General features: G+C 40.2%; 1 pseudogene across 1 annotated transcript in view; it reads right to left on the reverse strand.

The window, feature by feature from the left end:
- The window catches only part of LOC308362917 (rho-related BTB domain-containing protein 1-like), a 24,474-nt pseudogene extending 21,400 nt beyond the window's left edge, over positions 1-3,074 (reverse strand). Inside the window, exons 1-2 of the transcript in view lie at positions 2,895-3,074; positions 1,425-1,528 (exon numbers count right to left, since the gene is read on the reverse strand). The product of the transcript in view is annotated as a rho-related BTB domain-containing protein 1-like (transcript). The remainder of the gene's footprint in view (positions 1-1,424; positions 1,529-2,894) is intronic.
- Between the last annotated feature and the right edge of the window lie 330 nt (positions 3,075-3,404).

Below are 3,404 nucleotides of genomic sequence, written 5' to 3' on the forward strand. Positions count from 1 at the left end.
TCCGTGAAAAAAATTGCCTCGTTAAACCGGTCCGTGGTGCAAAAAAGGTTGGGGACCCCTGTGCTAAATGACTAAATGTAAATGTAATATAAATGTCCATATCACTTTCTTACAGTTTTTTACAATTGCTAAAACACATTCTTGAAACAGTCACTCATTTTCTCTAAACTCTAAACACAAAACCTCATCTTCAAGCACTATTTACAAAACCCCTGAATTCTCTTGCAAAATGAAACTTTCGCCTCAAAACAGTTTTACCTGTGCTCAAAATCAAACACTGCTGTCAAATCATGAACAAAGTTTTCAAAATTGTATACACTTTCAAGCAGTCAGTAAACAATACACCAAAAAATAGAAAACACACTGTTCAAAACATATAGTTCTCAGGGAGAAGTACATTTTTTTTTACCTCAAAACAAATTTCATATTTATTTATCATTGACTTTTGATGAATGAAAACATGTTATCTCATAGTAGCTATACAAATGTATCATAAATTACTTCTTTCCTTTGCTCTAATTTGTGTTGGTTCTTTCTCCTTCTTGTACCCCTATAGTACTGTACCCTGCATCTCACTACTCACAACTCACTCTTGTTCTTTGTTGATGTGAACCTGCAACCAGTCAAAATCTATTGAGCAATCAGTACTGTTACTGTACCAAATAGAAAGCACAATGTTCAGGGCCATACAACATGTTTACGTATTGTCCTTATACAGCCTACAATGCACTTTAGGCCTACTACAATATACACTACCACAGTAAAAGGGACACAAATCAAAGGAGTCAACGTGGTGTTTACTTGTCCTCCTCCCCTCACATTGTTTCTTCTATTCATTCTCAGACTTTCTCCTTCCCACCTTCAACAACCTGTTTTCTCCCTAAACTGGCTCATATTGGTTGTGTCACATCATTTGATACAAGTTAAAACAATTTTGAGTGGTTGTGTTCAATCAATGACATTTGTTCTCTATTTGTATTTGATTGTTGCCACTTGTGTTTACCAGTATGGATGACATGTGAATTAGAGTGCAGAATGTGTTTTAAGACTGAGAATGTGTTTAGAGTTTTGCTGAAAAGTCTAAGTGAGACCCGAAAAATTGTGTTTTACCATGAGAAATAGTTTAAGGTATTGACAACAGACTGCACAATTAGCTTCATGAGTTCAGGCAACTGAGAACTTTGTTCAGCCAGTGGGTTTTAGTGTTTTAGCAATTGTAAAAAACTGTATTCTCTTTAACTTCCTTTCAGTCTATTTCTCTATCGTTTGTTCTTTCTTTCATCTCTCCTCATATCTATCTCACACTCCTCTGTAAAGCTATATTACACTTGTCTTCATTCAGATACTGCATCTGGCCTGTCATCTTGCCATGAACAACCCATTTTTATTCATTTACTCAACAAACTCAAACGTATGGTGCTTACCTGCCGTAGGCAAATCTTCTGTCTTTGTGGTGGTCTCCGAAGGTGTCCCACAGTCGTAGGGAGACACTCACCTCGTCCACAACATCTCTGGACCGCTCCAACACCTTAAGGGGTGTGTGTGTGTGTGTGTGTGTGTGTGTGTGTGTGTGACAAGGAGAAAAGAAAAACTAGGCATTAGATCTCTGGACCGCTCCAACACCTGAGGGGGTCAGCCAAGCCAAGAAGATAAATAAAATATATTTATTTTGCTAAGTTTGTTTGTTTGTTTGTTTATTTTAGATAAGTGAATGTCTTCTCTGCACTCAAAGCACATTGTGTCTAGGTATAACATATGAAATGTATACACCTTTATATAACTAAACTTGAACTTGAACTTGAACTTGAGAAAGAAAAAACTATGCTCTCAGATCCCAAACAAGCAAGAGGACAGGGCTTTCACCAATGCAAGACAAGGCAATCCTTTACCTGCTATTACCTACTACTAAAGCATGACTCGACAGGACACACACACACACACACACACACACACACACACACACACACACACACACCTATTACCTACTACTAAAGCATGACTGGACAGGACAGCTTTCTTAAGAAAGAAAAATGAAGACAAAAAAAGGAAAGAAAGAAAGAGAGGGATAGAGAGAGAGAGAGAGAGAGAGAGAGAGAGAGAGAAGAAGAAGGCAATCCTTTACCTGCTATTACCTACTACTAAAGCATGACTGGACAGGACAGCTTTCTTAAGAAAGAAAAATGAAGACAAAAAAAGAAAAGAAAGAAAGAAAGAAAGAAAGAAAGAGAGGGATAGAGAGAGAGAGAGAGAGAGAGAGAAGAAGAAGGCAATCCTTTACCTGCTATTACCTACTACTACAGCAGGACTTGAGAGGACAGTTTTCTAATGAAATGCTATATTTAGGCCACGCTAGTAGGAGGCGCCTGTGAGGACACTCGTTTGAACTGTAAGTGTGTTCCCTGGGACACACACACACACACACACACACACACACACACACACACACACACACACACACACACACACACACACACACACACAATCAGACTTTATTTTCTAGTGTTTACAAAGAAGCTCCAAGAGTGATCCTTTACTTTTTCACACTCAGCCATTTACATGGAATCCTCAGTTATTTACAATACTGCACAGATATACATTCTCAAAACCATGTGTGTACTCTCTGGGTATCTAACCCAATCATTTACCCTGTCAAGTGTTTGATTTGCCTCCACTGGAAGGCAGTTTGGGTCAAGTACTGTAGCTTTAAATGCACTAACATTACAATACATTCATAAAAGTGACTTGACTTGACTTGTCTGCCTGTTTGGCTACAACAGAGTCCCTTTACCTCCACACACACACACACACACACACACACACACACACACACACACACACACACACACACACACACACACACACACACACACACAGACACAACAGAGTGCCTTTACCTCCTGACACACTCGGTACTGGTCGATGGCCCAGACGGTGGGCACGTGCGTGGCCAGCAGCTGGTACTGGGTCAGCGTGGTGTTGCATGCACGGGCACAGATGAGACGGGTCTTCCCCACGGCATTGTCTCCCACGACGACGCACTTGATGGTCTCAACGTTAGGCCGCTCGTAATCCATACTACACACACCAGCCTGCCTGCCGTCAGAGAGAGAGAGAGAGTGAGATGTGTCTATGTGTGTGTGTCTGTGTGTGTCTGTGTGTTTGTGTGTGTGTGTGTGTGTGTGTTTGTGTCTGTGTCTGATGATGTGTGATAGTGTCTACGTTGGGCCGCTCGTAATCCATACTACACACCCAGCCTGCCCCATCACAGAGAGATAGATAGATAGATAGATAATAATAATAATAATAATAATGCATTTTATTTGTATAGCACACTTTCACATACAAAGATGTCTCAAGGTGCTTAACAGGGTCACAATAGCAATTTAAAACAGTGCATTCAAAAA

Source organism: Sprattus sprattus, assembly GCF_963457725.1.
Source record: "Sprattus sprattus genome assembly, chromosome: 3".
NCBI lineage: Eukaryota > Metazoa > Chordata > Actinopteri > Clupeiformes > Clupeidae > Sprattus > Sprattus sprattus.